We start from the raw sequence: 25,010 nt of genomic DNA on the forward strand, positions 1-25,010 counted from the left end.
TCAATCATGATACAACGAATATCAAGCACATTTACAAAGCATGGCAGTACAGATATGACTGAGCACATTTACAAAGATCATGGCAGTACAGATATGACTGAGCCGTGTGCGGCTCGTGTTCGTGCCGTTAATTGCTTGACTTCTTGTCTTTGCGGTACTGCCGTCCCGTTTCTTACTCGATTTACTGGCGTCACTAAGTTGCTGGCCTGCCAGCCCGTGAGTGGCAGCAGCAGCGCTATCGATAAGAGCACTTTCGTACTATGTTTGGAGCGACCGCTAGTATTTCTAGGTTGTGGTGTGCGTTGAGTTCAGTCGGGATGGAGCTCCAGTGAGGTCTGCACAGCCAATAGTTGCCCAACTGCTGGGGACACACATGCTCTGTCCGACGGAGGGAGACTAGAGCGGGGACGACCGTTGGTTGGTCGTTCGGTCTACCGTCTCATCGGGCGACGTGTATTTGGTATTCCGATCGCTTCTTAGCCCTATCAATTGATCATCTGGTGGGCCTTTGGTCGGTTCCCTCCGATGTCGGGTGGCCAATGGGCCGGTGTTCCCTCCGCATGATTGGGTCCGACCCAGTGTCTCAGGGTCGTCGTGTGTCCGAGTTGCGAACAGACATCAAGTGAGTCGGGGCAGAGCAGCAGTGAGCTCTGGACACCCATGACTAACCTGATCGTTGCCGACGCACATGGCTTGAGTGTGGACGACCTTGGTTGGTCGTTCCGTCGGTCGTCTCATCGGACGACGTGTATTTGGTGGCCGATCGCTTCTGGGTTCTCTGTGTGTGTCGACTTGTGATTCGTCCTTGTTGTTCCTCAGTGATTGGTTTTAGTATCGTTCCAGTTGTTTGTGGAAGTGCTTCAAAAAAAAAAATGGTTCAAATGGCTCTGAGCACTATGGGACTAGCTGCTGTGGTCATCAGTTCCCTAGAAGTGAGAACTATTTAAACCTAACTAACCTAAGGACATCACACACATTCATGCCCGAGGCAGGATTCGAACCTGCGACCGTAGCAGTCGCACTGTTCCGGACTGCGCGCCTAGAACCACGAGACCACCGCGGCCGGCGGAAGTGTTTCCGCGGAACAGTGTGTAAGTTGTGGTTTTGACTGACCAGTTATTGTAACAATGTCTGCATGTTGGATGCAGTCGGTCGGTTGGGATGGAACAGCAAGCAAGTCTCTGCGGCGCGAGGCCAGGCCGGGGGTCGCTGGCAGTGTGCACGCACTAGCTGCGAGAGCGACAAGTTCGTTGCCCACCGAACCTGGACGCTGAAGTTGAATAATCAGTTAATCTGTTATGAAACCTCAACTACTGTGACATCTCTTCATTTGCGGATTGTTGCCCCCTTGGCCGTTCGGGTTAGCAGCATCGTATGAAATGTTGGAGTCCGCGAAATCTTGCAGCCATCTTCCTATGTTGTGATTAATTATTAAATTGACTGTTACTTAACAGTGAAGTGCACCAGTGGTATTTTCTGCACTGTGGCCGTTAACACTCCAGTTACTTGTCCTGGTCCTTAGCGTAGTTTTTAGGCAGTGTTGTAACGTTGTTACTTTAATTTGCTATGAAAGCGGTACTGATAGACAATAAAAGCGGGTTAAAAGCTGTGAGCTGTCTGGGGAAGTTAACCTTGCATTATTGAGCAACTATTTCACCAGGTATCCAGTCTAGCTTACCAAATTCTTAACCAGACTAACATTAATTATGATCTTTTAGTACTCATCTTACGATAACCGGTGATATATATGTAAAAAGACAATTTAAATAAAAAGAAATAAATCAGTTTATATTTGGACATTTATTTTAACATTGATCATTGAAATTTCAGCATATTAAACTTGAGTCATAACTAAGCTGGTGCCTTATTTAGTATTGTGAAAATGTGAGATTGTAATCTTACGGAACACATCAAATATGGAGCCAAGATTGGGAGACTGCGTACAACACTGCATTCATAAAATAACACACGAAGAACGTTGCAACATATGCAAGAGGAAATTAACCACAACCAACCGATTCAATTTTCACCCAAAGAAGTTACGTTCGTAGCACAATCCTGTCCGTCATGTAATTACCACACACTGGTATACTAAATTCGTACTAACACTCTGTGAAATCTTCCCGAAAAGAATAGCTGAGGACTACTTTGATGATTACACCACATGCTTCACGTGGTCAACTTGGTTTACACAAAGAGTGTAACTCCACAATAATTTTGATAATTAAAATAAATTAGATCGAAAACCAATTTACAAACGAAAAACCTCGAACTGGTTACTATCGTCTTACTATTAACCTGATGGGTCAGACAATTGTATAAGCACGTGGTACTGGTCTCACAAAGTACACCCCACGTGGGTTGAACATAAAGAAAAGTTGCTATATTGAAAAATATTGTCAAGACGAGACGTTATAATCTCACGCACATTCGCATTGAAGATTGATGATGCTACTGATCAACACGTGGTTCCACTTTACTCACAAAGTAGTGACAAGGCAACTACCGGAATATATTCTGAACTTCACACTCGAATTACACTGCGTTGCAATTTAAGATAACATTAGATATTTTAGAGCTAAACCTGAAACAAAGGTGATTAAATTTTCAGTTAGGCTGAAATCCATTGTCCTACAGACTTAGCAGACACGCGCTTAGCCGGAGATCTTACCACTTCAGACGCTCGCCGCGGACAGACTGCCCTGCGCTCCTATCGAGCGTGCTTCCCAAATACAAAACGGAAGTGACCAGAGAGGCAGCTTCCTGTACGAACATGACAAGGGACGGACAGGACCACACTAAGGATAGAAACCTCTTTGCTTATAGAAAGCGTAGCTACCTGTTCCGACGTTGGTCCTACTGTTCTCTAGCAGACAGGCTTGTCTGCTACCATCCAGCATGCAACTAGAAATACATTTGCTCATTCATTCTTTCACACAGAAGGGAAGGGGGATGACAGTATCTTATCATATACAGTATATAAAAGAGAGCAGATGTAGGTTCCGTATGAGTCTGTGTGACATGAATTACATATAAACTGTGTTTTAAAGTGTAGTAGTGTGACAGATCGTTCTTGTTTATGTGTAAAAGTAACACGTTTCACTGCTCAGTCTCCTCCCAGATAGTCAGAAACACCACAGTAAATTTAGAAGAGGAATTTATGCCGTAAATGACAACATATTTAAGAAATTAACATGAAAGGAATCCAACAGAGACCTTTCAGTGTGTCTTTTCCTCGTCATGTCGTTGCTGTCCTGCACGGCGTGTAGTTGGAGAGCCCTTTAAGTTGTTTGGTTCATATTTGCTTAGAGTGTTTATTGTTCCCCTGGTTGTTTTTGGACGCCAATTTCTGGAGGCGTAGTTCTTTTCGTCTTCACCTCTTCGGTCGATATTCTCCATCATTGTGCCGTTGGTCGGATGGAAGGGAATTGGTTAAATTGTTGGCTGGTCCATGGGCCGTCCCTAGTTTGTGTTGCCTTTCGATTACCTAACTTCTGCTCTTGGCTACCTGTCTCACCCCAACTTCCCACTCCGACCCTTGGAACACTTTGGAGTACCACTTGTTCTGTTTGTTTTAAATAGTGATTTTCATTTTAGTTGAAGTATTGTGTGAGGCCTTTGGCTGGGTATTAATTCAGTTTTTTTTAAATTTACATAAAGGCCTTCAGATGTGTTAAATTAAATTTTTGAGCATTTATTGTTTTAGAATTTTTTTTTATTCTTAGAAATTGTTCTATCTGAAATTGTTTGTTATCCAGGCCCTAAGCCGTTAGTTGTTCCATGTGTTATGTGTGGCCTTCAGCCGAGGATTTGTGTGAACCGGGGCCTTCAACCATGTGCAGTCTCTAAAGGAAAAATTGTAATAAGAAGCAAGGGGTTTATTCTAAATTATCTATCTGACTTGTTGAGCCCTTCAGCCGTTGTTTCAAATTTGTTTGTAGCCTTCAGCTGTGCAATAAGTTAGTCAGGCTTCGGCCACTCTGTAATAAGTTCAAAAATACATTTTCTCGCTTAGAAAAAATTGTTTATTAATACGCCTTAATTACAGTTGTCCTTCAGACGTGTAGTGTAGACCTTCAGCTGTTATAGTTTTCATTGCCTGTTTTTTTTTAATTTACGTTATTTTTAATTGCTTTTGATTTCTAAGCCAGGCCTTCAGCTGTTCTTGTGTTTTCTGTGTGGTTCTGGGCCTTCAGCCCAGAAAGCATCTCAATTAGTTTTTAATTAGCTCTTCAGCCCTATTGTTTAACTGTGATCTTTTAAACAAATGTGTAAATAAGTCGTTCTTAGAAAACAAAGTTGTGTGTATGATTGTGCAACTGACAGTAACTGTTTACGACCCCATCCACAACCTTAACCTTATCTTGTGCGCTCTATGACTACCTGCCCGAGCAGGTCTCAATGACATTCAATGATTTCAAAAGCAGCTGTGGTGAGTAATTGATCTACAATAAGTATGGATTTCTTCTCGCTGATAAGACACCAAAACTGAATGATGGAGAGTACAGATTGCTTTATGATAATGATATGTAAACAAAACTCACTATATCTAGTAATGTCCATGAGTAATTACACCAGTAATTGGCAGGTTTGGTATGTGTTCACATACACACGCTGAGAGGCTACTGAGACAAAATTTACGTTGAAGCGAAATTCTCAATGACCGAGGAAAGTATTAAAGATTTCAATTTTAGATTATATATATCTCAGTATATGATTAGCTAGTATGCAGCAACAGTGAATCTATAAATTGATATAAATGACCATCAGGCGAAAGATAATATCAAAAAAATAAGAACGTTCAGACACCACTTGTGAAAGCTATAATCACACAAGAAACTGTAGCGAAAGCAAAAAAGCAACCCCAAACCTCATGTATAAGCTGCGTGCACTCTCTATGCCAGTTTAGTATGCACCAGAGTGTCGACAAAACAGAAAATTATCGACTTGCGTAAAGCTATACATAAGAAAATTATGGTTGTTACAAAGAGGATAGCAGACTAGAGACGAGTGTTTCAAAGAAAAATGTAAACCTTTTGCCGAAAGCATTGAGAGCATCTCACAAGTACACTCCTGGAAATTGAAATAAGAACACCGTGAATTCATTGTCCCAGGAAGGGGAAACTTTATTGACACATTCCTGGGGTCAGATACATCACATGATCACACTGACAGAACCACAGGCACATAGACACAGGCAACAGAGCATGCACAATGTCGGCACTAGTACAGTGTATATCCATCTTTCGCAGCAATGCAGGCTGCTATTCTCCCATGGAGACGATCGTAGAGATGCTGGATGTAGTCCTGTGGAACGGCTTGCCATGCCATTTCCACCTGGCGCCTCAGTTGGACCAGCGTTCGTGCTGGACGTGCAGACCGCGTGAGACGACGCTTCATCCAGTCCCAAACATGCTCAATGGGGGACAGATCCGGAGATCTTGCTGGCCAGGGTAGTTGACTTACACCTTCTAGAGCACGTTGGGTGGCACGGGATACATGTGGACGTGCATTGTCCTGTTGGAACAGCAAGTTCCCTTGCCGGTCTAGGAATGGTAGAACGATGGGTTCGATGACAGTTTGGATGTACCGTGCACTGTTCAGTGTCCCCTCGACGATCACCAGTGGTGTACGGCCAGTGTAGGAGATCGCTCCCCACACCATGATGCCGGGTGTTGGCCCTGTGTGCCCCGGTCGTATGCAGTCCTGATTGTGGCGCTCACCTGCACGGCGCCAAACACGCATACGACCATCATTGGCACCAAGGCACAATCGACTCTCATCGCTGAAGACGACACGTCTCCATTCGTCCCTCCATTCACGCCTGTCGCGACACCACTGGAGGCGGGCTGCACGATGTTGGGGCGTGAGCGGAAGACGGCCTAACGGTGTGCGGGGCCGTAGCCCAGCTTCATGGAGACGGTTGCGAATGGTCCTCGCCGATACCCCAGGAGCAACAGTGTCCCTAATTTGCTGGGAAGTGGCGGTGCGGTCCCATACGGCACTGCGTAGGATCCTACGGTCTTGGCGTGCATCCGTGCGTCGCTGCGGTCCGGTCCCAGGTCGACGGGCACGTGCACCTTCCGCCGACCACTGGCGACAACATCGATGTACTGTGGAGACCTCACGCCCCACGTGTTGAGCAATTCGGCGGTACGTCCACCCGGCCTCCCGCATGCTCATTATTACGCCCTCGTTCAAAGTCCGTCAACTGCACACACGGTTCACGTCCACGCTGTCGCGGCATGCTACCAGTGTTAAAGACTGCGATGGAGCTCCGTATGCCACGGCAAACTGGCTGACACTGACGGCGGCGGTGCACAAATGCTGCGCAGCTAGCGCCATTCGACGGCCAACACCGCGGTTCCTGGTGTGTCCGCTGTGCCGTGCGTGTGATCATTGCTTGTACAGCTCTCTCGCAGTGTCCGGAGCAAGTATGGTGGGTCTGACACACCGGTGTCAATGTGTTCTTTTTTCCATTTCCAGGAGTGTAGTTATTAATAAAGCAACCAGTCTTCAGGATGCTAAAACCATCGAGGAATATATTAAATAGCACGGAGCTGCCGATGACGATGCCTTCCCTCATATGGTACATCAACTGCATTTTGAATCGCACAACATACTTATCGCAAAGGAGAATCGTACAGGCACCTTATGATGATAAATGAGTACTTTGTGAGAATGGTATTGACATCCTTCCATACTCACACTATTCATTAAATTAATGAACATATTTATTTTGTGCGTGTGTGTGTGTGTGTGTGTGTGTGTGTGTGTGTGTGTGTAATAGTATTGCCTGTTTATCACAGTTGTATGTATTTAACGCAGATGCTGGTTATACTTTTTGAATGTTGTGATATTATCATTAACACTGCTTGAATAAAAACATATATTATAAATTACCTTTGTTTCATTAACATATGTTTCATACAGAAATGAAATAAATGTGATTATAACACATCTTATTCTTCATTCTAAAATACATCCATACAACATTTTCGAAATAGAATGAGATATTCACTCTGCAGCGGAGTGTGCGCTGATATGAAACTTCCTGGCAGATTAAAATTGTGTGCCCGACCGAGACTCGAACTCGGGACCTTTGCCTTTCGCGGGCAAGTGCTCTACCAACTGAGCTACCGAAGCACGACTCACGGCCGGTACTCACAGCTTTACTTCTGCCAGTTCCTCGTCTCCCACCTTCCAAACTTTACAGAAGCTCTCCTGCGAACCTTCTGTAAAGTTTGGAAGGTGGGAGACGAGGAACTGGCAGAAGTAAAGCTGTGAGTACCGGGCGTGAGTCGTGCTTCGGTAGCTCAGTTGGTAGAGCACTTGCCCGCGAAAGGCAAAGGTCCCGAGTTCGAGTCTCGGTCGGGCATACAGTTTTAATCTGCCAGGAAGTTTCATTTTCGAAATAGCTGATTTTTATACGCTATAAAATCTGCTCGTATAACATTCAACCAATAGGATGAATGACATTTTTCGGTATCCCACGGTAATTCTAAGTTTTACTGGGTTAATATTTGTAGGAGTTACGGTAGCAGAAACTGATACTGCATCCATTTATACATTTTTACACGGTTCCAAAGCATCCTGTATGCTATACTCACGTACGTAGTTCACAACATCATCGAGCAATACTTTCCCATAAGGTTCCACCTAGTTAGTCGATCGGTTGCAACCCATAATACACTACATAATCAATACAGATTAACTACAGTTGAATGGCGTAAACAGACACGCTGTGGATAGTCTTCTGATTATGATAACTTCAGTGTAGGAGTGCATGTCGATGATGGATGCCTTCTTGCTAAAGGTGTTGATGTCTTGATGAAGATGAGATGGATCGTACTCTGTTTGATGTACAATATTTGCCTGCACAGTTCGCAGCAGTCCATCTTGGTAAAAGGCATTTTTGTATTATGACAACCACATCAGATTTCCACTGTTACCTCACAGGCATTATCTGGTGCTAAATCGACATTTACACATTTAGAACAACAAGCATGTATTTACTGTTGAAGAGGTGAATTTTGAAATGAACTGGTAATATGATCTCTCTGTAGGGTTTATATATGTCTCTAATGACCCTGCCGCCTTAGAGTTCAACACAAAACACATTTTTACCCACACAAGCCTGGGAACCCAAAACACTTAAGCTTAGAGCACTTGATAAAATCGCAGTGTTTTTGTAAAATTGAGACGTTTACGCTTTTTTGTTATGATATTTACGGGTGGCATTAGAGACAACGTATTGTCACGAAATTACACTATTTTGTTACCTGAAATTACGTGTAAGATAATCTATTTACACATGCAAGGTGTTGAACTCAATAACTTTGGGGCTCTGAAGCTTAGACTGCGCGACACTGAGGCAGTTACGCCGTTTTGCTGCCATATTTACTTGTGGCAACAGAGCTTAAATACTCTTATGAAAATTACGATATTTACGTATGCGGGGGTCTAACGTAGAGCCTGGATGGCGGGGGCCTGGGGGTAGAAGCGTTTGACCCAAAGTTCTTAACAGCAGGGACCTTAGGAAGGCAGGTGATCTGGTGGGGAGGGGACGGGGTTGTGAAGCTTTATGTAATTGCCTGCATAAAACGTTGTCGCGAAATTTGGAATTACATTTGCACGAAAATTAAAATGTTTGAACACGCTGGGAGTCGAACCCAAAACATTCAGACTCCAGAGCTTAGGAGTTGTTGTGGAATAATTTGTGATGTCATATGTCGTTTGGCACTTGTATTGTTAGATTACATAACACTTGATTTGACAATGGAGGGCAATTGCTCAAAACTGAAAATAGGTCAGAGTAATTAGGAGTGACCCTGGGTTGGGCCAGAACCAGTAAACCCACCCTGCTAACGTCTTCCCATTGCACCCCACACGTGTTCGATGGGATTTAAGTCGGGGGAACGGACAGGTCCACTAGCTGAATATGCTCCCACTCCAAGCGTTACTTCACATGCAATTTTCGATACGGTCACGCTGAAACGTCCCCTTAGAAAAATTTATGAATTACTGTGCTAGTAAACCCCTTACGTTATTTGATTTTCAAACAGATGAGCAAAACTGAACGTGCTCAGACATTTCTCTCTTTACTTATTCTGATCATCAATAAACTGACAAACAATATTTTTAGCGCAACGCAATCTGACTTTCAATAATACCTACAAAAGAATGGCCCTGACTAACAATAACCTATACCTTTCATGAATCACTTACCTCACAAAAATCTTCATTACCTTGACTACTGCAAGACAGCGAGCGCCAATACTGCCAGATAAATAAAAGACTCTAACTACTGAAGGTACTAACTACTGATAGGCATACTTAGCAAATGAAAGATTTTGATAGAGAACAAACAATGTATTTACCTTAATAATGTCCAAAAGTCATCATATATATATATATATATATATATATATATATATATAAATTCATTATATCTAATATTACAAATCTATTCTTTCTGATGGACACACGTTCACATCGTCCGCTCTCAAAATTCTGCATCTCTCTCCCCACATCCACTACTGCTGGCGGCTCACCTCCAACTGCGCAACGCTGCGCGCTGTTCACATCCAACTGCCCAACATTACAATAGTAAATATTCCAATAATGCAAACCAACCACAGACTTCACACAGCACAGCCAGTGATTTTCATACAGAGCGCTACGTGACGTTACCAACATAAAAACCTAAACAGCCTACTTACAACGCATTGTCATCCATAAAAACGAAGTCAGGGCAGAATGCACTCCCGAAAAGGACCACATGACAAGTAGTAAAACATTGCAGTAATACTCACAAGTGAGTGTACCGTGTTTAAGCTACAGGAGATCAGTACGCCATGCAACAACACGCTTACCTACACCATCAAACCCAGACCACTGAAACCTTCATGTTCGACGGTGCTCCTTACCTGTCGCCTTGTGAAGTTACGTCCAGAATCACTACACAGACTGAATCTGCTCACATCCAAGAAGAGCATGCGTCCCCATTCTTCGTTGGTCCAGTCCATAAGCTCATGGCACCATCATAAACGGTGCCATCGATGAGCGGATATCATCAGAACACAACATGCTAAACGTAGGGCAAGGAGCCCATCCCACGCAGTTCAGAATGGTTCAAATGGCTCTGAGCACTATGGGACTTAACATCTGAGGTCATCAGTCCCCTAGAACTTATAACTACTTAAACCTAACTAACCTAAGGACATCACACACATCCATGCCCGAGGCAGGATTCGAACCTGCGACCGTAGCGGTCGCGCGGTTCCAGACTGAAACGACTAGAACCGCTCGGTCACTGCGGCCGGCTCCATCCGATGCAGTCTCCCTGCCAGTGTGGAGAGTGAGACTGCGTGCCTTCCAGTCGTATTAAATGTGCTTGCAACTAAACCTGCTGTTTGACGTGGCTATCCTTCAGGCAGCATTGCCTGTGGTCAGTAGTGCTCTCCATGCACGTAAAACAATGCTGTGAGCAGCAAAAAACACCTGGGCTACACCCACCTCACTTCGCCACTGTTCCAGTTTCCTGATGACTCTTTGCCGTGTGAAGTCATCCAGATGTTTTGTCCCTGCAATATTGTGACGAAGAACACCATCACAGTCACCATAACTACTCACTAATTGACACGCACTACCTTTTCCCGTTTCTTCAACCGCCTCGTGACGCGGGACCAGACACATTGGGCGCTGTAGACACGCTGAGCTGAGTCCTTGTGACGTCCACCGTTGTGTGCACGACTGGAGATCTCTCGCAAAATGCTCGCGCACGTTCATCATTTCCATCTGTAGCAAAATATACTTTTGAAAATAAATACTAAACCGTACTCTACTTCACCCGTCGTCTAGCGGATCATCTTAGGGATCCGAGCCTCGCCCTCCTTCATAAGAATCTATTGCATTACCTGATTAACCATTTTTCTCTCTCTACACCATTGCTGCATCTAATGCATGGAACGCCTTTTTGCGCAATGCATGGAACACCTTTTTGGGCAGTGCGTGGAACACCTTTTTGTACAAATGTACGATATGAGATGTAATCACCACTTCTGATGTTTACTGCTTCGCCATGTAATATAGTGATTGAGTACTATCACAGTATAATATATTTACAGTGATTGTATTATATATTTTATATATTATTATTTATGATTTATTGGTTGGGGTGTCTCTAATTATCGTGGGCTAGCATGAGACTTTTAATTAACTTATACCGCGATAACACTCGTACGGACATCGACTGCCACGAAGTACGTACGATACAATATTTTTAAACACAACCCCCGACTCACCGCCTTCTAATAAATAGTTTGCGTGAGCGCTGCTATTTAGAAAAGAAAATATGGGTATTCTTACGCAAACTGTAATTATTACTATGGGTCTCATGGGCTACTGGTTATTTATGTACCAAATTTCACAAAGATTAACTTAGATATTGCGGAGCTTATTGAATGGAATGATTTTATATATCTCTTGTTCATTATTTGCAAGGCAAGACTGGAGAGACTCTCATCTGCCGTTAAGCGACCAAAATTAAACATACTGAACTCCTTCAGTGCCGTGAATGAAATCTATCACTACTCTCTTTAACTTTGAAATTAATGGAAGATCAAAATTGAGAAGTCTCTCGCATTTACATTTAATATTATAACATGAATTATTAATTACAAAAGATCGTCAGCGTAATGGCCGACCAAATGCTGCTAGGGATGAAGAGCTCCCCGCAACTCGAACTTCTGAAAAAAACTTGGTTAATGATACTTAATGGTTGCGACCATGAGAAGTGACCACTAAGTCAGTAATATACACTTTCTAATAACAATTTCTATTATAATTTCCTAAAATACAGAAAAAACTTACATTATCAGACAGCGCTACAATGGCGGCCTACATCTAGACGAAACAAAACAGGAAAGAAAGTTCAATCAAAGCGTTGTCTCTGATCTTCATGGCCTATGTTACACCGAGATTATGCAAAAAACCGTTCTTTGTTAGTTACATCGATATTTATGAGTTTTGATAATACTAATTTACATTCTTTACTATTTGTTATACTTCGTGCAGACATAAGTTAGTCTTTAGACAATTTATGGTTCACACTTCTCATAACAAAAACTTCTTTTTCCTTTCTCCAAATGTACATTTATGTGACCTACCGTCACAGTACTTACGACCTGACTCGTAGTTAATGAATCTTACTCTTTCGCATCTGTTCAACAATTCAGATTTGGGGATATTGCAACAGTGAAAATAAATTTGCTTTTATTAGATCGTCAATCGATAAACTTTGATATTACAGTAGTATCGCTTCCTATTTGCTAAAGCTAAACGTTAATCTTCACCTTTCCTGCACTGAAAATATTCCCCGAATCACTCCCTGCAGGTGTGACTTTTTATTACGATAACACAGTCCGCTCTATTCCAAGCAGTCAAGAAGGCCCGACAGTACTTCAGCACAATATGGAAGGACAATATCGTAAAAGACAATTACGTAACACTATTAAGGGAAACGAAGCTCTTCTCTCGGTGACTAATGTATCTGTAAATGAAGACTGCCATTAATTTCCAAGATAAATGAGCATTTAAAATATTAAATGTTTTTAAAAATGGTAATAGATATCTATAGCTGAAGCACCTATTTTCGTTAAGTTCTACGATAGGGCGAACATTCCGACCTTGCTCTGCCTATAGGTCCGAGCGCCGCGGTAAGTGTGGCTAGAGGTTGAGGAGGGAAAGGAAAAGCAGGGATACAGCCTGAGGCAGCTGGAGTAAATCAGACGCCTTGTTAGGCGCCAAGCAGTTTGCTGACATTACCTGCGTCAAATTAGAATTATAATCTGCATTAGGAATGCTGTGACGTACACTCAGTTATCCAAAACAGAAGAAGTAAACAAGCCACATCGTTCAATGTAGAATAGCAATTGCTTTGCCTCTGATATCGTTTGAAGGCCATGGAAAGTGCTTTATATGCCATCGCAAATTTAGTAGCTGGAAAAAGATTTATTGGAACGTCACTTCAACAGACACAAAAACAATATGATACATTTGTCATCTGATAAGCGACAGTGAAGGCTGGCTGAATTATAGGCGACCATTAGGGGAAAAGTTAATTTAAGGGTAAGTAAAATGGTGACGAAATATCTTATATGGAAAATCAGGCTTTCTTAGGGGATCTCGATGATAAAGTCTCCTCATCCTATCACTCGAGTCAAGGCGTCCTTCTCTGACTACGTTTCGACGGGGTTCGTACTCAGAATGACGTTTTCACTCTGCAGCGGAGTGTGCTCTGATACGAAACTTCCTGACAGATTAAAACTGTGTACAGGACTGAGACTCGAACTCGGGACCTTTGCCTTTCGTGGGCAAGTGCTCCACCAAGAGAGCACTTGTCCGCGAAAGGCAAAGGTCCCGAGTTCAAGTCTCGGTCCGGCATACAGTTTTAATCTGTCAGGAAGTTTCATATCAGCGCACACTCCGCTGCGGAGTGAAAATCTCAGTCTGGAAACATCCCCTAGGCTGTGGCTAAGCCATGTCTCCGCAATAACCTTTCTTCCAGGAGTGCTAGTTCTGCAAGGTTCGCAGAAGAGCTTCTGTGAAGTTTGTAAGGTAGGAGACGAGGTACTGGCAGAATTGAAGCTGCGGGGACGGGCTGTGAGTCGTGCTTGGATAGCTCGGGTGGTAGAGCACTTGTCCGCGAAAGGCAAACGTCCCGAGTTAGAGTCTCGGTCCGGCACACAGTTTTAATCTGTGAGGAAGTTTCGGGTTTCGCACTCATTATCTTCAGGTAGAAAACTTATCGAAACTTACAGCAGAAAGACATCTGCACTCTCATGATAACCTGAGAAGACTTTTCATTAAAATTTCTTATGGTCCACATCACCAGTTACTTGAATTCAATAAATCTTTTAATGCAAGGCGCAACATATATGGCGGACAAGACTGATGCTATCAAACAAAACTTAACCCTATGAAAAAATCAGCTTTAAGTTCATGACATGGAACATTTCCCGAGACGGTTCTCGCTTTTGGCTGTTTCCGCTTTTGGCTTCTGATGTATCTCATTACTTCCAACTTGAACTTACAAACACACAGTGTAGCACACATGTCAACTACCTATTTGTCCAATCCAGGAATTAGCAAGTGTTTTGCAAAATGTTACCCCAACAGTATTATCCGCAAGTGCACAGACAAGCCGCTAAAATCACTGTACATCTTTTGGTTCAAAGTATCTATGCCAACTTTTCTTTTTCTTCTTTATAACGCCCTGCTTTAAATTTTAACAGATTTTAATCTTCGTAGCTCCATATTTTTGACTGTATCTCGAGCCATAGTACCAGATATGTTACATACTAGCTGAGTAACTGGAGTTACCCAAGTATGTGCACTCATCCTCATAAAATAGCTGCATTCAAAAGGAGCTGACTGTTCTACTGCAATATTGGTGAGTATGTTGCAGATCATCAGCTATACCAACGATTTCTTGTCCAGTTGTGGCTGCGCACTCGCGGATCGTGAGAGTTGTTGTGACGTTATGCCCATTGGTTGATATGAGAGGGTCCCAACCAGCTATGCCAGCCAGTACGACAGCAGGTAGCATTACTAGAGCATCACATGAATGTGCAATATGCCCAGGTGACACGTTCAGCAGCAATTATCCCAGTAAGACAAGTTCGAGAGGAGCCGTATCATGGAGCTGCAGGATGCTGGCTGGTCCTATCGCAGTATTGTGCTCCATACTAGTCGTACAGACACCATCATTGCCCTTTGTTGGTGGCACCGGATAGCTGAAGACACGCAGTGACGTGTAGGATATGGACGTTCGACATGCAACTTAAGGAGGAAGTACAGCCGGTCGCGGTGGTCTCGCGGTTCTAGGCGCGCAGTCCGGAACCGTGCCACTGCTACGGTCGCAGGTTCGAATCCTGCCTCGGGCATGGATGTGTGTGATGTCCTTAGGTTAGTTAGGTTTAAGTAGTTCTAAGTTCTAGGGGACTGATGACCACAGCTGTTAAGTCCCATAGTGCTCAGAGACAGCCAACTCTTGTCCTCATAACACTGCCTCCTATCAGGCATGCCTTGCTGCTCCGACGTGTCCAGCGGCATCTCGTGATGTCACCCTAATCGAGAATGGTGTAGAAGGAAGTAGTTTTATCATTTTAACGATTCTCACCGCAGTGATTGGGATAGGAAACGAGGAGGGTGGTTGTATGTCTGAAGTTGTACAAATATAACCTGCATTAGAATAGTAAGAGCGTTACATTTTACATGACTAATACTTCAGAAGCCATATAACTTTAACGGTACAACATTTTTAGGTGCAGAACCGTGTAGCCATAGAAGCGTGTGCTTACGCTCTATGATCATTTCATCATGCCGGTACCTTCCTAGCTCTGACTCCATACACTTGTAACATTCCCTGGCAACACACACACTATTAATAAACTAAAATTTAATTGTACTATATACGCCGCTATGAAGCAATTTGTATATACTGTAATTATTTAACAAAAAATATTATTTAATTTTGTATAAAGGACATTCGTTATTATTGTAAAATTTTCTGTAATAATATTATCGATGTATTTATGATTGTAATATTTCTATACTCATAATGTAATTACAAAATGTGTCAATATCTGCGATAAGAAAAATGTAAAACACAGCCGCAGATTGCAAAGAGACAATAACGGTTGAGAGTCGTATAAATAGGAATACATAGTGTGCATTCTTTGTCTTCTTCCTCGAGAGCTGAGAGAGAGAGGAACCTGTGACGTAGCATTTTATGAATGGGTAGACTTCATTTGTCTGTATCTAGATTTAGCCGCCATTAGAGGAGAAATTACAAACTAATGTAAGTTGAATTATTGCTGTGGTCTAAATACATTATAATTTATCAAAAGTGTGTATTACTAATGTAAATTAGCTTGCCCATGTCATCTATAATATTTCTTTAAAGAATTTTCAGCATTTTTAGCGGTGTTGCTGGGCTGCGCCGCGACCGAACGATTTGCAGCGGCGGCACATTTAAAAAATTGTTCCGCTAAGAAAAATTAACCAAACCCGTAAATCGGGAGCAGATAAAAATTAGCAGTGAATTAAGAAAATGTTTTTCTTTCACAGCGATCCTGAGACCGACGGAATTTATTACTAGTTTCACATTTGTGCATTCATAGGCGGATAGTTAACGTTGAAATTTAACAATTTGTTGGTTCTTTCAAATAACTTAAATGTATAGTGAAGTGTGTTTTATCAATGATAATTAAACGTCGGCTTGGCAATATTTAACCATTTTCTGCTCATAGAGACAGTCTTGTGTTCCATTGCTAACGCCGGGAAAGAATTCAGTAAATATTTAAAAAAAAAAAAAGCCACTGCATTTAGAAAATGTGTGCCAAGGCCGAATTATGTAAAAGATATAATTCTCAACTAAATATTCTTAATCAGTTAATATGAATTTATCAGCTTGAGAGGGTTGACTAAGTTCACGTAATTTTAAATGTACTTAATTCTGTCTAAATGAATTTTTATTACCACACGTAAAGAAGAGGTTCTACAACAAAGTTCGTACTGACTGAAAGAAAGAGCAAATAATAACTAAAAACAAATTTAAAAAGGAGGTAACTATTTGTTTATTTTTTATTATTTAATTTCATTAAATTGGCGCCCAGCGTGGGGCTCGAATATGCAGTGGCCACAAAATATCCATGAGATAACTAGGGAATTATTGTAGTCGAACTTTGTTGGAGAACAATTAATAATTTTTTCATGTATTGTATGTATTGCCTAACCAATATTGTGTGGTAATACCCGTATATGATTTTTTGCATGAGAACACTATATACCCAGAGGCAAGCTGAAGAAGAGAGCTCATTATATCGAAAAATTAATTACCAACTACAATATCAGGGGGCAGCTGCACCCAAGATAGATCACCAAAAGGTAAAGCTACAGTGTAGTTGTCCTGTGGGTAGTAAAGTAGCCTCAGTGCAGTGTTCTCGGATCATTAGTGGTGTGCTTGTTGTTAGTGTTCTTTTTTTAAAAATAAGAGGAGATTTGAGTAGTTAGTCATCGTAGTATATAATAAGTGTGTTTCAACAAATGACCATTTCTTGTGTGATTATGTCAGTGAAACCTGAGTGTTAGGATATTTGATTCAGATTTTGTTTCTTTTGTTGACTATGGTTAGATTGCGTAGTCAGAAAGATATAAACATGGATAATGAACAACAGTTAGCAAGCAGTGATACCGAGTTAGAAAGTGGGGCACAAAGTAATGTTAGTGGCGTAGTTAAGAAAGTACAATGTGAGAATCTGGGGGCAGAAGGGCAAGAAATGTTGCCACTGCCAGCCAGTGATTCAGTTGAAAGTAGAAATACTGTGCCACCTACAAGCACTAGACACGGACCAGAGAGTGGTGAGATGTCAGAAGTGCAATCATTAAGAGTTATGTTCGAGCGCATGCTCAATTTCCAAGCTACGTTTGTGCATGAACAAGCAAAGCGTGACCAGAAATTGGTAGCTGAATTTGTACGTATGCAAGCAGAACGCGAAAGAGAACGTGATGCTAAACAAGCAGGGCGTGATCGACGCCAGCATGAGAGAGACTTGCAGTTAATGCAATCTTTGGAAGCTATGCAAAGTGAGATTGTTAGTTTGAGACAAAACTATGAAACCATACCCAAAGCGGTGCAAGAACTGAGCGAAAGAGTAGATAATATCCAGGTGGCTAACGCCAGTATCGTGGGTGAAATCAGTGTACTGGCTAACAGGATGGAACAATTAGAAGTTGACACAAGTCAAGTAATTGAGCAGAAAATGTCCGAGCAAGTGCATAAAATTGAAAACCAATTCATAAAAAAAATAGACGAGAAGGTGCACGCCGCGATTGAAGCCAAAGAAGTGGGCTGCAATGCGTAAGTGCAAGACCTAAAGAAGGCGGTGCACACTGACATTCCGCTGTGGCAGCGGAATGTCAACCGTCGTCATGCGGAGCTGGAAAACAGCTTGCTGCACAGCTACGCACAGGCGTGTGTCGCGCCAGCCAGGTCCAACAATGATAGGCACATAAATACAGCAGTGAAAAATTGCGACTGCGAGACAGAACAGGCCATCAATGTTAGCGAAACAAACAAATGTCACTCCAAAATAGTGATTGAAGAAAGCCTGATTAAAAACCGACAGTTTCAGATCTTTACAACGGAGAAGAAATCTGATCACCCTGTAGTGTTTATCAAGGGATTTAGAAACATTTTGCCTAGTGTTGGGAGTCATACACAGAAAATACAGTTCGTTATGTCTTACATACAAGGAGATGCTACATTATGGGCAACTGAAGCAGCTGACAGTTGCGACACATATGAGCAATTTGAAAAGGCATTCTTGGCCAAATATTGGTCAACATGTATTCAGGAGAGATTGCGGAAAGAGGTATATAATCCAGAGCCGTATTCTCCACGATTAGGAAATTTGCGAAAATATTTTGAGAAATACATTAATAAGATCCGTTACTGGGAGGAGCAGATTTCATCCCGGGATTTGATCATACTTTTGAAATCACACTTGCCGATACACGTAAAGGAAAAACTTATACACGTACCGGAGAACGACATGGAACATTTCCTGTCTGTTCTGGACTCAATTGACCTGATTCAGGAGGATGTTAAGGCAGCCTCTGAGCAGGCTAGAAGTAACGGAAACGGTTACAGATATGGTCGAAAGAACACTCCTCCACCAAATAATGGAAACGGCGGAGGTAATAACAGGAGACAAGATTATGTACAAAACGGGAATAGAGGTAGAGACCGGAACGGCAATAGTCCGCCGGTGAATAATGATCGGAAAAGGAGGTTTGATGACCGATATGAAACAGGCCCACCAAGCAGTAGTAGATGGAAAAATGCCAGGGGGCCGTGGAACACTAATACCTATAACGATGCAAACCGAACTTGGCCACACAACCAGAGACCCAGTCCGGACCGGCAAAACAGTGAAAGATATGACAATAACCGACCGCCACCACAAAATGCGCCAATTGCGCAACCGTGGCGGCCGACGCAACACAACTTACACATAGTGGAGGTCAGCGACACAGAGCAGCCACACCCATCCACCTGAAATGATTCAACAAACTAGATTCAGCCGAGATACGCTCTCCATCGTCGGCTGAGGTTTGGAGTGAGAGCAGCCCGACACAGAACAAAACATCGAGAATCTGTATCCTCAGGTATAATGACGGGGTACAGATGGGACATGAATTAATAACTAAATCACCCACGTGCATAAAGGAGCACAAAGACAAAGTACAAGCGATAACAAATTTAAACTAAAAACAAATTTAAAAAAGAGGTAACTATTTGTTTATTTTTTATTATTTAATTTCATTAAACACTGGAATAATACTTCAGAATTGGTTTACATAAAATGTGTCAAACTCCATCTGTCTCGAGCTCCATCATTTATAAATCACATGTTTCTTCTTAACCGCCTGTTACATCACCACTGCACTCGTAAGTTTACTGCACAGGATGGAGAAAAATTGTGGCACAAAGTACCCTGGATAGCTGATGCCAGTAGGAACCAAAATTACTAATGTTGTGTGTAGGTTGACAACGCTCCGATTGGAACCAACAGCCATAGCGCTGCTTGTCAACCGACGAAGGGCAACAGGGCAATCCCACGGCCAATTGGAGTGCGTGGCGCCAAATTTCTGTAGTTTAAAAATGGTGTGTTATCGACCTACACAACATTAGTAGTTTTGGATCCTACTAGCATCAGCTACCCAGGGTTAAAATTTCGTGACACAATTTTTCTCCACCCTGCATACCAATAAAAGGTACTACCATCCGCGTCGTGCGTCCATCTGGAGCGATCTTGTGCACTTTGATGGGCTGTTGATAAGAGTGGTGCAGAAGAGTATTCACTGAACAGCAGTTACGGACACAGCTCGCTCTATTCCTTCATGAGACTTGGAATTCAATGGGTATAGGACCTTCATACTTCCAGTCAGTTGCAGTTTAAGTTGGCTAGTGTGTTGTGGGGAGGATTAGTCACGGACGATGTGGGGGGATCTGTCAGTCTCTGACTTTATCCTTCGAATGCGACAATACTTTGTGTTGCCTATCCGCATAGAGAAAGATGGCGAGTCGAAGTCGTAAATTCTGCGCTGTGACTGATGTACTGGAAATATGTAGACAACATAACTGCATTGGTATAGGGCGCTGCCTGGCATACTTTGGTGTGTATGACCAAATGGCTGTAGTGCACAATGACCTATCTGCATTTGCAATCCAGTATATGGTACTTGCAAAGTAGTGTAGTGGTGATTTAGCGATGATACAGAAATTGGGAAGCATTCTGCTGCGTCATTGGCTGGTGTTAAAATTATGGAACAGCTGGTAAAACTGCTAAAATTGATCACACTATCACCGTAATAGTGCTTTCCCATACCATACAACATTTTGTTTCTTTTGCCTGTGTCTTTTAGTATGTTAGTTAATTTCATGTTCCACAGATAATTTTCACTAATTCTGTTGATATGTTGTACAATAATAATAATTTCTTGTGGCTCAACGGTCTGGTGCAAGTCTTTCAATTAGATACCACTGCGAAGACTTGGGTGTCCTTAACCTACTTCACTATTCCTACAAGGGAAAGAGGACGTATTCTTTAACGTGAAATCGGGACCACGTGTCATTCCCCATAAATCTTCACATCACTGAAGTTGAAGGAAAACAAAAAATACATATATTAATTTTAAACTAACAGACCACCAAGTCCAACGATTCGTTGTAGAAAGTGTCATGTTTACCGGCTACATTTGCATTACGTGTTTCTGGTTTTAGTTATTCACTATCCTTTCACAGAAAACTAGTGAGCAGAGTGGATGAAATTTAAGGAAAATGCCAATAGTGAAACAATCTGAAATGCAGGAGTACATTAAAATCTTTGTCTTCTGTATTTCATATTCTACTAGTTTATAAATATTTTTGAAACTAAAGTAGTAGTCAAAACTAAATATTCGAAATTTTGAAATTAGATTTGAAATGTGATTTGCTTCTTATGAGAAATTTTATGTTAATGGAAAAATGACAATTTTTGTATTTGTATACTGAATCCTTTCTAAGTTATTGACTTCTTTACGGCATTGGTTTAACTAACGAATATATGTTTTTTCTTCCAGTATTGTAGCTGTTGATATTATTATATTATTATTCTTCTCGAATTGTGAAGTCCTTGATGTGCTGCCCCTCCAGATAATTAAATGGATAACCACCACACATGATTTTCTCTTCTCTCTCTTCCCTTCCTCTATTTTTTGTTTGTTTTTTTTTTTTTTTTTTTTTTTTTGTGCAACACACCACAAATTCCTCAGAGCAGCACTTTCACCTTACGTCCTGAATTATTTACTGGATATATTCCAATCTCTGTCTTCCGCTACAAATCTTACGTGCTAGAGATCGCTCCTTAGCTTTCTCCTGCCTGTATGAGCCACGTAACCCAGGTCAGTTGATTATTATTACGTGGTGAATCAGACTAAAATTTTATTCACTGACCGAATATGACGCAGTTTACAGATGCACCGCTTAAAACAAGCACAGCAGGAAAGTGGTATCTTTGTTACGAAAACAATCATTTGTTGCTATGTAACCACTGATAAACGAATCATTTCGTTTCACAAGTTTCTGAATCTTTTAAAGAACGTCATGACGGAAACCGCCAGAAGTTTATGTAATGGGTATATGTTCACGGAGAATCAGTGTGGGTCAAGTCAGCAACTTGAAATCTGGAATTTAAAGTACATAAGACTAAAGGAAGCTCCCTTGGTGCCTAATAATAAATTATTATCAGTTGGAGCATCCAAAAATTGCTCTGAGCACTATGGGACTTAACAGCTGAGGTCATGAGTCCCCTAGAACTTAGAACTACTTAAACCTAACTAACCTAAGGACATCACACACATCCATGCCCGAGGCAGGATTCGAACATGCGACCGTAGCGGTCGCGCGGTTCCAGACTGAAGCGCCTAGAACCGCTCGGCCACAGAGGCTGGCTGGAGCATCCAATATTCTTAATAATTTTGTACAGTGTATCACAAAGTCTTTGCATCCAACATCTAGGGGTGAAAGGTAACGTCATGAGGGACAACTTCTGGTAGAAACACAATCATCACTGATGCTTCCCGGAGACTCTAGGCACCATTTAGTATTCGGCAGCCCTGGGGCTACGAGATTTCTGTTGTATTGGCATAAGAGCCAACACCGTGTTACTAGAGGAGGCCGAAATGCACGCGTTTTAGCTCACGCAGGCTGGCGTGAGGAGGGAAGCACTATACTGACGTGAGGTCTGGAACATGACAAGGAATTAGAATTCAGAAAGCGGACATAATTAGTTTGATACTTAACTTTAATCCATTAATGATGAACGTCGCTCTTGACGGTACATGATTCACAATATTATCTGTTCAGAATAGTAACTGAATATGGCGCCTTGCTAGGTCGTAGCAAATGACGTAGCTGAAGGCTATGCTAAACTGTCGTCTCGGCAAATGAGAGCGCAAGTAGACAGTGAACCATCGCAAGCAAAGTCGGCTGTACAACTGGGGCGAGTGCTAGGGAGTCTCTCTAGACCTGCCGTGTGGCGGCGCTCGGTCTGCAATCACTGATAGTGGCGACACGCGGGACCCAAGGAAAACTAACGGACGCGGCCGATTTAAAGGCTACCACCTAGGAGGTGTGGTGTCTGGCGGTGACACCAAAATTTCACCGAACTTACAAGATGTGCTCTCATTCTGCCTACTCCAGTAAATCGATACACTGATTTCCGACAAGAATATCTTGGGAATGAGTGTGTCAAATCGAAGAAAGACAGTTTAGAAGAATTTTCTAGGCCCACCACTTTTCAAATGGCGCAGGTGACTGAATTACAGGTCACATACATGGCGTACATATGCCTACATCATATTGCCTCTGAGGAGCAGAACCCACACAAAAGAACGCCTAGCGATGCCAATAGGCGTCAGTCAACATTTTGTCTCTAGCAAAAGTTGTCCCTCATGACGTAATCTATCACCCCTAGATATTTGATCTAAAGACTTTGAAACACCAACTATTTGATGCCACGGAACTTCACTTTAACCTGATTTAACATTAATGTGTGACTTGAAGGTGGTTTCTTGTCCGAAACTGGTTACAAATATACAATATAGCACCTTATAGTGGTTTCCGCGATGCCGTTCATTAAATACATTAAAGAGCTGCAGCCCTGTTTACAGAAAATATTCGTTAGCTACTTTTAAAAACTGAAATGTCCGTGATTGAAGCAGTGCCACGATGTAAGTCCATGAAGAAGCTATGACTTCGGATGGTTAAAGTTCAGCGGACACAGAACCCAATGCGAAACTTTCTGCAACAGTTGGAAATTCGATGGAGTATGCATGCGAGGAAGACGGATTGATTTATGTGCTGCTTCTAGACATACCCAGTATAGCTGACAATCGAAGATCATAAAATTATTTATCTACGTAAATGAACTGGCGTGGCGAATATTATTCTAAAACATTCAAAAAGACAAAGAAGATTAATTACTGTTACCTAGTGGTGTCATAACTGAACTGAATTATTTGTGGTGTTCCGTTTCGTCCACCTCAGGTCCTGTTCTATTTGTCGTTGCCTGTTTTCTGCATCCGAAATAGTCAGTAATATTATATGTATCCGTTTTACCTTATCTTCTATTACTTCCTCTGTTATCTGTATTTTTTACATCAACCTGTAGATTTGTGTAATATAGGTTTTTACCAATTTTACGAGGGTTGTTGATTAAGTAATACATTTTTTTTCTGAAATCAGAATGGTTTTATTTAGGATTTCAATAAGCCATATTATTGCACACTCTTTTGGCTACCAGACCCTATTTTTCAACATAATCTCCGTTCAATGCAGCGGCCTTACTCCACCTTACTGGGAGGGCCTGTTTGCCCACGTGGTACCACTCTACTGGTCGACGTCGGAGCCAACGTCTCGCTGCATCAATAACGTCCCCATCATCCACGTAGTGCTTCCTGTGAAGTGCATCCTTCACTGAGCAAAAACATGTAAGTCGGAAGGTGAGAGTTTCAGGCTGTAGGGTGGATGAGGAAGAAAAGTCCAATGTACTTTTGTGAGCTCCTCTCGAATGCGGACAGTGGTGAGAGGCCCTGGGTTGTCACGGGCAAAGAGAAGTTTCTTTATATTGTTGTGGCGACGACCGCACTGACGTTTCTTCAATTTCGTAACGGTGGCGCAGTGAACTTCAGATTTGATCGTTGCACCATGATTGTGTCAGCACTACCAACAGAAATGTACAGCTGTGCAGCGACTAGTCTGATTGTAATCCGTCGATCGCATCAAATGAGAGTGCCCGAACGTTCCAACATGGTAGGAGTCACAGCTGCGTGAGGTCAGCCGGTCCGCAGGAAATCGTACAGGTCTGCCCGGCCTTCTTGGGATGATAACAGTCTCCTCGCTCAACGACTCACCGTGCTTTTGTTCATTGCCAGAGCTCTGTAGACATTCTGCAAATACTTATAAATATGTGCAATGCCCCAGTTTTCCGTCAAAAGAAACTCAGTGACAGCTGTCTGCTTGGAGCCCGCCTCCATAATAGGTCCCATTTTGAAGTCTACGTATTGCGCCGCCACTTGTCGGTTCATAAAACTATAGGGGCAGAAGCGGGAATATTCCACGACGTCCCTCTAGAAAAAAATGTGTTGCATGACTTATTGAACGTTTTCTTACCCTTTATTTTGTGTCCACTTTGTGCTTACCCCTGTGGCGCACCATGCCCACCGCAGTGGACAGCTGTTAGCTGTCGCTTCTTCTACGTTTCCGATCAGTCCTGAGGCTTTAAATGCAAACAGTCCACTGCAGTAGGCCCTCCCTGCTGGAGCTGTGCCCTGCGTGCACTTGCAGCCTGAGGCCTGATTACAAACGCCAAAGATACGACCATTAACGATTAATAGCT

At 42.4% G+C, this 25,010-nt stretch overlaps 1 protein-coding gene and 1 non-coding gene across 2 annotated transcripts in view; one reads left to right on the forward strand and one right to left on the reverse strand.

Annotated features, from left to right (window-relative positions):
• LOC126416573 (keratin, type I cytoskeletal 10-like) overlaps positions 1 to 25,010 on the reverse strand; it is a 173,796-nt gene that overhangs the window by 64,710 nt on the left and 84,076 nt on the right. The gene's annotated exons all lie outside the window — the stretch shown is intronic.
• Trnas-cga (transfer RNA serine (anticodon CGA)) lies at positions 7,305 to 7,379 on the forward strand. The gene has a single exon. It is a non-coding gene; the product is annotated as a tRNA-Ser (tRNA).

The sequence above is a fragment of the Schistocerca serialis genome, chromosome 1 (assembly GCF_023864345.2).
Source record: "Schistocerca serialis cubense isolate TAMUIC-IGC-003099 chromosome 1, iqSchSeri2.2, whole genome shotgun sequence".
NCBI lineage: Eukaryota > Metazoa > Arthropoda > Insecta > Orthoptera > Acrididae > Schistocerca > Schistocerca serialis.